The sequence below is a fragment of the Amyelois transitella genome, chromosome 30 (assembly GCF_032362555.1).
Source record: "Amyelois transitella isolate CPQ chromosome 30, ilAmyTran1.1, whole genome shotgun sequence".
Lineage (NCBI taxonomy): Eukaryota > Metazoa > Arthropoda > Insecta > Lepidoptera > Pyralidae > Amyelois > Amyelois transitella.
The window spans coordinates 4,391,104-4,403,656 of NC_083533.1; the positions used below are offsets into that span (position 1 = coordinate 4,391,104).

The window sequence follows — 12,553 nt, forward strand, 5'->3', positions numbered from 1 at the left end:
GTTCTTTTCTCATCACGCTCTGGCCGGGATTCGAACCCGGGACCACCGGTGTCACAGACAAGCGTACTACCGCTGCGCCACAGAGTTCCCTAAACTGACAAGCTACCAGGAAGAGAGTCCGGCACTACACATCACAACTAATATTATAAAATGCGAAAGTATGTAAGTTTATTTGTTTATTACCTTTTTACGGACTATCTAAATTATTAATTATCTTATTGATATATAATAATTAAGAGTCTGTAGAAGGACACAAGATTAAGACACTAAAGTTCCCGTGGGATTTGTGGAAAACTTGTATTCTTTTGTAGGTGGCGTTAAAAAATTATATATACATAATTCGTCGCTTTTTGTGACTGGCGTTAATTTCGTCGCTTTTTTGTAGATGGTGTTAAATTCGTCGCTTTTTTGTAGATGGCGTTAAATTCGTCGCTTTCTTGTAGATGGCGTTAAATTCGACGCTTTTTTGTAGATGGCGTTAAATTCGTCGCTTTCTTGTAGATGGCGTTAAATTCGACGCTTTTTTGTAGATGGCGTTAAATTCGTCGCTTTTTTGTAGATGGCGTTAAATTCGTCGCTTTCTTGTAGATGGCGTTAATTTCGACGCTTTTTTATAGATGTCGTTAAATTCTTCGCTGCTTATAGATGGCGCTAAATTGACGCGGGCAAAGCTGCAGGTAAAAATTGGCTTTACACATAAATTGCATTACGGGCCGACACATTATAGCCAAATTATAAATGTTTTATTTTTATTATTTTATTATTAATATTGATTTATACTAACATAGCCAGTAAGTTAAATTGTTACTAACACTATGGATTGCAAAATCTGAAATAAAGAATTTATTATTATTATTATAAATTAAAATTAAGATCCCTGCTAAACGTGCGATCATTGTTTTGGTCCAAGGTTTCCGTGACATGACGAGCGAAACTAGTTGACAAAGCAATGTGTTACGATGACACCGCTTGGCAAGAACGCAATTAGGTATACGCGTTTACGAGTTTGATTCGAGCACATACAAACATACAGATTATAAGGATCAGTTTTATGTAGGGACAATAACCTAATAATAATGAGGGGATTAACTTTTAAAGCCTTGATATGAGTAAAAGAAAATAGAATATTTACACAGTAGTTTTACATACATATAGTCACGTCTACATCCGGGTAGACAGAGCCAACAGCAAGATTGATAGGCTACGTTTAACTGTTTGTATTGATGATGAAATTGAGATTCAAATAGTGACACGTGGCTAGCCCATCGCTTAAAAAAAGAATCCCAAGTTTATAAGCCCATCCCTTAATCGCCTTTAACTATATTCACAGGAAAGAGAAGGAATGGTCCTATATTTTTTTATTGGTGCCGGGAACCACACGGCACCCGACTATGTAAAGCTGTTGAAAATCCTACTATCCTACTACCTAATATTATAAATGCGAAAGTTTGTGAGTATGTCAGTATGGATGTTTGTTACTCTTTCACGCAACAACTACTGAACCGATTACGATGAAATTTAGTATGTAGGTAGCTAAAGACCCAGAATAACATATAGGCTAGTTACTTTTTATCCCGGAGTTACCGCGGGATTGATTCCACGCGGACGAAGCTGCGGGCGGCTTCTAGTGTTTTTATATATTTTAAAATGCTTGTAACAGCACGGTAGCATTTACGACTATATACATATATACCTTTCTATTGAATCACTTTATCTATTTAAAAAAAAAAACTGCATCAAAATCCGTTGTGAATTAACAGGCAAAGGGACAGATGCGGCAAGCGACTAGGTATCTTTGTGCCAAATGTTACCAAAATGTACGAAATCATATCAATAATTAATTTCATTTTTAAATTATTTCTGCCACTGTTATAAGAACCAGTTTTTATGAATAAGAAGATAGGTAGGTACTTCTACTTTATAAGATTCTTATATTTAAAAATGTTTGTTAAAAAAATTAAAATACGTTAGTAAAGTAGTTGTAAAATATTAAACATTTAAGTTATCTTTTTGATTTATTTTAGTTTAGGTAATTGCTTAGTTTAAATGTTAGTTGTGACGTGATACAACCTCAACTAATTAAAAATTATATTTATTAATAGCTATTGCCCGCGACATCATCCGCGTGGTTTCTTTAATTCGCAATAAAAAGTAGCCTATTTCAACTCTATTTCTGAACCTAATTTCATCAAAATCAATTCATTTATTTAGGCGTGTAAGCTCAACAGACTGACAAAGAGATTTACTTTCTCAATAAATATCATTAGATTAAGGAACTAATAACACCATACAAACAAATACTCACTTACCGGTACAAAATCATCGCAATTCACTACACAAAAACACATATAGTCCCACTTAACACAAAAATCATGGAGTTAATAGTCCGCGTTTATTTTTAAATCAAACAAAATGGCGGCCGGCCACGAACGACCGATTCGCGCTCCGACCGAACGTCGTGTGCTGAAATTATCCCAAAGTTATTATTGTTTCGGGAAATATAAAATTACTTACACTGGATCTGGACGTAGTGATGGGGTTTGTCGATGAAAATATCGATAGTGTGGATCTTTTTGATCCATCAGATGACTGTTCAATTTCCGGTCAGATCATGATGTTAAACTATCAGTCTTCGAGACTCTGTCTACTCCCGCAAGGAATATGATAAAGCTTTTAACGCTTTATTCGGACGCCGCTGTTAAAATATATCGTCAACTTAGTTAATGACGTTTTCACATTTCCATTCTAAGTTTGTATAGTTGTGAAGTTGAAGTTGTTGAAGAAATTGCTGCAGTGCAGTTAGTTACCGCTTCTTCTCCACTGACGCTTTGAAAGCGGCGGTAAGCTTAGTTTTAAGTAATTCATTTGACGTCAACCAATGTTGTGATACCAAAAGATATGACAATTATTAAGTGATGTCGAAGTGTACCATAATAATGAATAAAAGTTTAGAATTTTCATTTGTACTTCGGTTGCGGAACCTTGTCAATTGTTAACCTGATATACAACTCCATTCCCAACACAAGTATCATTTGATTACTTACTGGGAAGACTATTTTATTTTATTTATTTACTTATTATTTTATTTAACTACAGTTTCGATTATCTAAAACATAAGAGAAATGTGCCGTGTGGTACCCGGCACCACAATACAAAAAGAAAACACTCTATCTCTTTCCCATGGATGTCGTATAAGGCGACTAATGGATAGGCTTACAAACTTGTGATTTTTCTTTTAGGCGACGGGCTAGCAACCTGTGACTATTTGAATCTCAATTCTATCATTAATCCAAACAGCTGAGCGTAGCCTTTCAATCTTTTCGAGACCGTTAGCTCTGTCTGCCCTGCAAGAGATATAGACGTGATTATATACATGCATACATACATAAAGGAAAAAGTAAAATAAATTGCTGATCTATTTTTATTTGACACGTAGTAGATAAGATATACATATCGAAATTAAATCTTTTTCCTTTCAATATCAAAACAGCATATAGTAAAAACCAGTAACTGATTATCTACTCTGATAGTTAATACAGCTATACAAACAGACAGATTTAAACTTAGATTATGATGTAGTTATTTATCATTGAAGTACTTATTACTTCACTTATAAGAAATTGACAACATATCAAATTTGTAATTTTTTTTAAATAAGTTTATATGAAAGGCAGTGCCGTGTGGTTCCCGGCACCATAAGAAAAAGAATAGGACCACTCCATCCCTTTCCCAGGGATGTCGTAAAAGGCGACTAAGGGATATGCTTATTAACTTGGCACTCTTCTTTTAGGCGACAGGCTAGCAACCTGTCACTATTTGAATCTCAATTCTATCATTAAGCCAAACAGCTGAACGTGGCCTATCAGTCTTTTTATGACTGTTGGTTCTGTCTACCCCGCAAGAGATATAGACGTGATTATATGTATGTATGTATGTTTATATGAAACTTAAACCATAATTTTAACTAATAACATAACTTTAACCGTATATCTATGCGGGAAAAGGTTGCGGAGGTCAGATGACAGTCGCTTCGTATAAAAACCTAACTCATCCAATCTAGGATCCATGGTCAAAGGCATAGGCATATAAAAATAAATCGATAAAAAAAAACAGATGACATTTTTTTGGATCTGGAATAGTAAAATGAAGACACGATTATTTTTGATTGGAGTCTTCAAAAAAAAAAAAAACGAAATGTCAATTAAACCAATAAATTTTTAATTCACGACGCGTTGCTGTCTTTTGCATGTGCAACTTATATTAATGAATATATTAAACTTAAACTTGCAAGTCAAATTTTTTTATCGGCAAATCGGAACTCTAATTTATCGATACAACAAAACTCCCATCACTAAAATCTCGCACCTGATTTTCGTCGTTTTCCGAGAATCTTTTGTTTATTTTCGCCCGTCTCCAGAACAAGATCATGGTGTTTGATGACCTCTGGCATAGTAATCGATTTTCCTTGGTAAGCAATGAGCTTGGTGGCCGCGGAGTGGATGGGCGGCATTCCTACACGCTTACTTATCATTGCGCCGTGTGGTTTCAGACACTTTTCACGTTTAACGTTTTGCACGTTTAAATCACTATAGAATAGTAACACTGCATATGTTTCACATGGATTTCGTAAAAGGTGACTAAGGGATAGGCTTACAAACTTGGAATTCCTCTGTAGGCGTAACGTCACTATTTGAATCTCAATTCCATCGTGAAGCTGAATGTGGCCGTTCAGTCTTTTCGAGTTTGTTGGCTCTGTCTACCCTGAAGGGATATAGACGTGACTATATGACTTATATCACGCAACGAACGTCGGTGGTCGAAAGGTGATGCACGGAATCATAAAATGTGCAAGTAATTCGTATGGCACAGGTTCAAATCCCACCACGGCCATGTATGTAATGTACCTATTACTCTCTTCTGAGTTATGTTATGTACATTAGTTTAAGTGCTAACTAACCGATGCTTTTATTGTGAGGGAAATATCATGATGAAACCTGCGAGAAACTGAATGAATGTGCCGTGTGGTTCCCGGCACTAATAGAGAAGAAAAGGACTACTATATCACTATATCCCTTGCGTGGTAGACAGAGTCAACAGTCTTTAAAGACACTACAAGGCCACGTTTAGCTGTTAGGCTTAATTATGGAAATGAGATTCAAATAGAGACAGGTTGCTAGCCTATCGTTAACAAGAAGAATCCCAAGATTATTAGCCTATCCCTTAGACGCCTTTTACGACATCTTTGGGAAAGATGGAGTGGTTTGTTTGTTGGAATATCTTTATGGCATAGATATTTACACAGTTACAAGAAATAGTACATAGTTATAAATGAAACAAATCACTTGCAATGGCGGACTTATCCCATGACGGGATCTCTTCCTAGCAACTAGATAATTCAGTTAGAAGCGGCAAGTCACTGTGTTTTTAGCAACAATATAATAATACACTAACAGAAATACAAATACAAAGGTTATAAATATATACTAGCTGACCCGCGCAACTTCGTTTGCGTGTATCCCGCTACTTCGACAAATACAGTCAACGCACCAACACATATTGGATACTAATTTTCAATTCACAATAACTTCTCTTTCCCTTAACCGCGTTTAAAATATTAAAATGTTTTTTGGTTTCTGTGACTCTTCTTTGATCGCCCCCCCTATCAGTTTTTGGAAAAAATATTTAACGCTGCCCCCGCCGCCGCGGCCGGCCCGTACAGTGCCGCAATACTAATATCGTGATATCTCCTAAACTATATGTCTAAATAACACACTGTAAACTGCAAAAATAATCTAAATTAAATGCTCGTGATGATGAACTTTATTATTAAAATAAGTAATAAGGATATATGTATTATTGGTTATATCACCAGTTAAACATCACCCAACGAATTAAATGTTTTTTTAATACAGAAAAGTAGTTTTTGTGACTTAAATAAAAAAGCTGGATATATGTCATCGCGGACTTTTTTGTAGAACTAATAAAGACCAATGTTTTTGCTATACATTGTTCTTACTTGTATCCAACGGTATAAGCGGCGCACGCACAAATGCAATCTTCAATTAGATTTTTTTTCTGACTTCTTGGACATAAATCGCTATAACTCAGCTAATATAGTTTCAATGTATTTCAATTATATATAAAAACCTGTCGGAGAAAATACTCTTTCTATTAGTGAAAACCGCATCAAAATCCGTTGCGTAGTTTTAAAGTTTTATGCATACGAAGGGACTACAGACAAAATGGGCGACTTTGTTTTATACTATGTAGTGATATTCTTTAGTGCCGGGAAACACACGGCACTGCCGTGCGGTTGTAAAAGATGTTTTTTTTAAAAGGTGACTTCTAGACAGAACACATCTCTCCTCGACTGATTCGTTTCAAGGTATCATATATCATAACATTTACGAATGTCAATTGGCTTGACATCCATAATAATCGATTGTCCGTCAATCATAAAATAATTGAAAGATTTTTCTACCTATATATTTCAAAATTTGTGCCGTGTGGTTCCCGCTACTAATACTCCTTTGCTTTCCTATTGATTTCGTAAAAGGCGACTAAGGGATAGGCTTACAAACTTATAAGCAAGCTAATAAACTACTTTAGGCGATGGGCTAGCAACCTGTCGCTATTTGAATCTCAATTCTATCATCAAGCCAAACAGCTGAACGTGGCCTTTTCAGTCTTTACAAGACTGTTGGCTCTGACTACCCCGCAATACACAGACGTGATAATATGTATGTATGTGTGTATGTATGTATGTTTTCATGTATGTACCTATGTATGTATGTAATGATTACACGACTTAGGATTAGGCTTACTCATCTGTGCAATTATCCCTGTATTTAGATGTTTATTGACTTACTCGTACTAGCTGTGCCCGCGACTACGTCCGCGTGGAATAGTTATTTTGAGCATCATTGAAGCCCTCAAGGATGAATAATTTTCCCCATTGTCTTCACATGTTCACATGTGATGTTATATAGCCTATAGCCTTCCTCGATAAATGGTCTATTGATATATTTATAGATATTTATAAATAATCATACAATAAAACCACAGGATAGCTTGGACACGAATGACATGTATTTTCAAGATGCGCGCGCATGGGACGCCGCACCACAGATAAACAAGAACATAACAAGAAAGAGTTTGTATAACATTTCAAACTTCTTTGAACATATATATCATTCCTCCACACTTATTTTAAGAACCTGTTGAAAATTATGTACATTAGGTAATCATAATACTTATTAGATACATTTAAACTAAAAATAACAACTTGTTAAATTAGTAGATATTAATTACAAATACTTTCTGTAATCAACCCGTGGAACATTTCGTCTAGGGCGAGTGAGAGTTTCCGGCGGATCTACCACCGTTGCATCGCTACTGACGCCCTGCACTTGCTCAGAACTATGCTCGGCTGAGGAGTCATTTTCAATTTCAATGATTCTCTCACTTTCCTCCTCCTCACAATCTCTGCCAACTTCCCTGTCTCTATTATTTGTTACATGCTGAGGTTGTGAACTCATTTGAGTTTCATCACTTTGAGTTATCGCAGCCGGTTCTTGGGAAGAGACAGCAGTAATAGGACTCGAAAAAGAAACATCATCAAGCAGATGGCCATCAGCTACTTCATTCTCACCGCCGGTATAATTAAGCAGTTGATCAACATGCCTGATACAATATTCATCTAAACTATCTATAAAAATTTTGTACATTTTGTTACCTACTTTCTCTTTAATTATTCCTAGTTGCCAAGTTTCCATCCGCGCACTATACCATCGGCACCACACCTTGTCTCCTATACCAAACGATCGCCTACCCGGCACAGGCACTGAGCTGTGCTCTCTTTCCGATGGCAAAATAAGGTCGAGACGAGTACGAAGTTTACGACCAAACATTAACTTGGCTGGCGTTTCTCCGGTGGTACAATGCACGGCATTTCTATAATTGAATAAATATCCTAAAAGATGTTCCTGAATTTCGCACAGACTTAAATTTTCTTTAAGTATACATTTTAACATCTTTTTACATGTTCTGACAGAGTTTTCGGCTTGTCCGTTACTAGGAGGGTGGTAAATAGGTGACGTCATATATTTGATACCATTTGCTGAGCAAAATGACCTAAATTCGAGAGAATTTATTTTCGTGTCGTTGTCAGATACTAAGACGTCTGGAATACCAAAAGTAGCAAATAATACTTTAAGCTTAGTAATTAAAGCGGTCGTTGAAGTTCCATTGTGCATATACAAACACTCCAACCATTTGCTATGTGAATCCACAACCACCAAGTATACCCTTTGCCCTATAGTCATATAGTCGATGTGTATGCGCTGCCACGGGCGGGCGGCGGCGGGCCAGGGCGCGGGCGGGTCGCGCGGCGGGGCCCCGCGCGCCGACACGCACGCCGCACACGCTCCCACCCAGCGCTCGATGTCACCGTCGATGCCCGGCCACCACATTCTACTACGAGCATTACTTTTACTCTTGGTTATACCTAAGTGGGAATCGTGCAATTCCTGTAACATCTTATTTCTAAGCTTTGAAGGTATCACTATCCTATGTCCTCTCAAAAGACAACCATTCTCAAACTGCAAATCCGATTTACATTGGAAATACGGTAAAACAGACGTACAACTAATTTTTCTGGGCCAACCATACTGCAAATATTTTACTACAGTCATTATGGTTTCATCTTGTTGGGTCGCTAGTATGATATCTTTCAAGGCGGTAGCCGGTGACGCCGCGTCCAAAAATTTCAGGGCATAAAGACTGTCGACATCCTTACCATTTTCGTCGATTGACTTTACCTGTAAAGGAGCGCGTGAAAAAAAATCTGCTACTGCATTGTTTTCGCTAGATACATATTGTACTGTATAATTATAAGCCGATAATATAATCGCATACCTTTGCAAACGCAAGGCTGTAGTTATCGGTATACCGGACTTATTGTTAAATATCGATACTAGCGGCCTATGATCCGTTTTTAAAATGAAAGGATCATCACGGCCATAAAGATACTGGTGAAATCGCTTGACGCCAAATATAATGGCGGTCGCCTCTTTTTGAATTTGGCTGTAATTTCGTTCGCTAGCCGCTAGGGATCGCGATGCATATGCCAGGGGCCGCTCGGCGCCGTCAGCAGTCCGCTGAGCCAGCACCGCGCCGAGCCCGGCCGGGCCGGCGTCCACGCTCAGCACGAGCCGCGCGGCGGGGTCGAAGTGCGCCAGCACGCGCTCCGAGGCTAGCTCGCGGCGCACGGCCGCCATGCTGCGCCGTTGTCGCTCTCCCCACTCCCACGGAACATCACTTCGCAATAGCTCGTGAAGAGGGTTCAATAATGAAGACGCATTAGGGATAAAATTTCTATAATAGTTAACTACACCTAAGAACCTCTTTACCTCACTGACGTTAGTCGGGTCTGGCGCGTTTAGAATAGCCTTCACTTTATCGGGACAAGTTTGAAGTCCTTCCTTGCTAATAACATAACCTAAGTATTGTACGCTTTCCTTGAAAAACTCGCATTTTTCTTTTTGAAGTCTTAATCCAGCATCATTCAGCCTACTCAGAACTTCGTGCAGTCTCTTTAAATGAATATCCGAATCTGATCCGGTTATACAAATATCATCCAACCAGACACTTACCCCTTTAATGCCTGAAAGCAACGACTCCATTGACTTCTGAAAAATTGCCGGCGCGTTCGCCAAGCCGTAAACTAAACGAGTATATTTAAAAAGCCCTTTATGCGTATTAATTGTAGTGAGATCCTGAGACGATTCCTCTAATAAAAATTGATTGTAGGCATTTTTAAGTCAATTTTACTATACCGTTCACCACCTCCAATTTTCGCGAACACTTCCTCTATACGAGGTAACGGATATTTATCAATAATAAGATCTTTGTTTAATGTAATTGAAAAATCACCAGCAATCTTGACTTGACCATCGCTTTTTAAAACGGGAACAATAGGTGTAGCGTAGTCAGAATGGTTAACGGGAACAAGAATACCTAACTTGACTAATCTATCAATTTCTTGTTCTACTTTTTCTCTGAGAGCAAAGGGTACACTTCGTGGTTTAAAATATTTAGGATTGGAGTTATCCTTAAGCTGTAATTTAACTTTAAACTTATTAAACGCACCCAGCTCGTCACGCCACAAGTTCGAAAACTTTGCCAGTAATTGCTCTAACTCATTCTTATTTGTAACAGAGTATAAGCCGCTTGTTATCACTAAATTAAATGCAGACATAAAATCCCTACCTAATAGAGGAGGACCTCCATTTCTCACTACAAAAATCTTTAATTGCTTTTTTGTATTACTATAGAACACTTCAATAGTAAAATATCCTAAGGGTATTATTTTACTTCCATCATATAGGCACATTCTTAAATAACTCTGGTGCAATTTATAGGTTGAAAAATATTTTTCATACAATTTCTCGGAAATTACGCTATTACCAGAGCCTGAATCTAATTCCATGGAAATAATTTTACCACCTAAACAAACATCAATCAAAATTGGCTTATCGGTTACATACCTCAAATTAAAATTTTGACATTCCTCACAATTCAAGGCAATGTTTTCAGGGGCTTGATATTCCATTGTCGAATTGCAATGATGAATCTGATGGTCGGACGATTTTTTAGCCGCTGTACACACTTTCTTCAGATGGCCTTTGACACCACATTTCTGGCATTTATAAGTCTTGTAGCGGCATTTGTCACTTGTGTGATTTTTTAATCCGCAAACCAAGCAACGACATGATATATCCGCTACGTCGCCGCGCGCCGCGCCGGGCCGCTGTTGATCGCCTCGGCCGGTTTGAAATTTTGCTCGCAGTATCGGCTCTTCCTTCAATATAGCAGATTCTTCTTTACACATGACTTTCGCCTGCTTAGCACAGGCCGCTTGCTCCGCTAACTCTATAGCCCTCGTCAACGTCAGCGTCGACGCATTTTGCTCAAACAACTTATCGCGTTCCGGGCCGGCGCCCAAGCCGAGGACGAAACGATCCCTCAGATTCGTTTCCAAAGCGGTGCCAAAGTCGCAATAGCTTGCCAGACCTCTCAGTCGCGCCGCCCAGTCTCCTAATTTCTCGCCTGGACTTCTACTAGCTCCGTAAAATTTCGCCTTGTCAACAAATGAGCCTTGTCTTGGTTTAAAATGACTATCGAGTAACTCAATTAATCTTGTGAAACCTAATGTGTCCAATTCCAAGGGATACGCTAAATTACGCAACAAGCGATATGATTCTTCATCAAGATGAGTTAAAAGAATACCGCTTTGGTTTTCTTCCTTAACGCTGTTGATCTTTATAAATTGCGTTAACTTACCCTTGAATATAAGCCATTCGCTTACTTTGTGATCAAAAATCGGTAAGTTCCCTAGGAATGCCATTTTCCTTCAATATTGTGGATAAATTGATCCCATCCTCGTCGCCAAATGATATATTTATAAATAATCATACAATAAAACCACAGGATAGCTTGGACACGAATGACATGTATTTTCAAGATGCGCGCGCATGGGACGCCGCACCACAGATAAACAAGAACATAACAAGAAAGAGTTTGTATAACATTTCAAACTTCTTTGAACATATATATCATCTATTCAATCCAAAAATAATTTTTCAATTCGTACCACTAGTTCCTGAGATTAGCGCGTTCAAACAAACAAACTCTTCAGCTTTATAATATTAGTATAGATTTGTTTTGTCGTATTGTTTACCTGTTGATATGGCCGCCGTGACAGTGTGCGTGACACGCACACGTGACAACGTGACCAATACTTGTTTTTGTGTAAAGATTGAGAGGCACGTGTCCAATGTCGTACGGCACGGGAATTTTGATAGCCGTAAAAAAAATGTATGTGTGTGTGTGTTTGTTTGTCCGCGATGTTATCTTATCTTCCGTTTCGCCGATACCGATTTCGATTCGGTTTTCAGGGAAGTGTTTGTTATACTTAGGTGAAGATTTTAATAATTTCAGATACATACATATAATCACGTCTATATACCTTGCGGGTTATGCAGAGCATACAGTCTTAAAAAGACTGATAGGCCACGTTTAGCTGTTTGGCATAATGATAGAATTGGGATTCAAATAGAAAGAGTTTACAAGCCTATCCCTTAGTCGCCTTTTACGACATCCATGGGAAAGAGACGGAGTGGTCGTCCTATTCTTTTTTTTTTTATTGGTGCTGCAATCACACGGCACCGATTTAAAGAAAAAAGGATTTCAATTGGAGGCGGTTCTTTCTTCTTTCTTTTCTTAACAAAAGTTGTTATATTTTTTTTTTCTTCATCATACTCTCACTTATATATATATACGCGAATTTCAAGAAGATCGCTTCAGTAGATAACGCGTGAATAGCTAACAAACAAACAGACTTACTTTCGCATTTATATTATCTGTTGTAATTTCTATGACTACGACTTTAATAATAAAATTAAAAACGGAATAAAAAGGGATAGGCTTACAAACTTGGGATTTCTTTTTAGGCGATGGGCTAGCAACCTGTCACTATTTGAATCTCAATTCT

General features: G+C 37.9%; 1 protein-coding gene across 1 annotated transcript in view; it reads right to left on the minus strand.

The window, feature by feature from the left end:
- Nucleotides 1-2,453, minus strand: part of LOC106138895 (tau-tubulin kinase 1) — a 68,915-nt gene extending 66,462 nt beyond the window's left edge. The window contains exon 1 of the mRNA XM_060952945.1: nucleotides 2,310-2,453. The gene's annotated coding sequence lies outside the window, so the exon portion shown is untranslated. The remainder of the gene's footprint in view (nucleotides 1-2,309) is intronic.
- Between the last annotated feature and the right edge of the window lie 10,100 nt (nucleotides 2,454-12,553).